The sequence below is a fragment of the Chelonia mydas genome, chromosome 17, assembly GCF_015237465.2.
Source record: "Chelonia mydas isolate rCheMyd1 chromosome 17, rCheMyd1.pri.v2, whole genome shotgun sequence".
NCBI classification, from domain to species: Eukaryota; Metazoa; Chordata; order Testudines; family Cheloniidae; genus Chelonia; species Chelonia mydas.
Genome location: NC_051257.2, coordinates 16,819,500 through 16,820,331, shown reverse-complemented (window position 1 = coordinate 16,820,331; position 832 = coordinate 16,819,500). Strand labels below are relative to the sequence as shown.

The 832-nt window shown below is 47.8% G+C and overlaps 1 pseudogene; it reads left to right on the top strand.

The window, feature by feature from the left end:
- On the top strand, positions 1-617 carry LOC102937021 (annotated as a pseudogene).
- The last annotated feature ends 215 nt before the right edge of the window (positions 618-832 follow it).

Sequence of the window (832 nt, the reverse complement as noted above, 5' to 3'; positions counted from 1 at the left end):
GTTGCCACATGGTTTAACCAGCCTGCTAGGAAGATCCGCAGGAGGAAGGCCCGTCAGTCAAAGGCTCGTCACATTGCTCCATGCCCAGTGTCAGGGCCAATCCGACCCATTGTGAGGTGTCTCACTGTTAGGTACCACACGAAAGTTCGTGCTGGCAGAGGATTCACCTTGGAAAAGCTGAGAATGGCTGGCATCAATAAAAGGGTTGCCCAGACAATTGGGATGCAACAAGTCTACAGAATCCCTGCAGGCCAACGTGCAGAGACTGAAGGAGTATCGCTCCAAACTTATCCTCTTCCCAAGGAAGCCCTGTGCACCCAAGAAGGGAGACAGCTCTCCAGAAGAACTCAAGATGGCAACTCAGCTCTCTGGACCTGTTATGCCAATCAGGAACGTTTACAAAAAGGAAAAGGCCCGTGTTATCTCTGAGGACAAGAAGAACTTCAAAGCCTTTGCCAGCCTGCATAGGGCCCGGGCAAATGCCCATCTCTTTGGAATCTGTGCTAAACGAGCCAAGGAAGCTGCAGAGCAGGATGTGGAGAAGAAGAAATGAACTGTTCTCCCTCAAACTGTTAATAAAAGAGTGTAGAAATGTAAAAAAAACAAAAAAGCAAAAACCACTCAGCTTCCATTCCAGGACCTTGCCAGCTCAGCAGGACTAACAGCACTTCACTCCAGGGGAAGGACACCTCTTACTTTTCACCCTGTTTATATGTGGTAAAAGTAGAGGATAGAGCTTCAGGTCCACAAATCCAATCAGATTTTTGCAAGAGCCACTTAAGATAAGAGAGCTGAGAAGATGATAACCAATCACAGCTGTCACCAGAAGAAG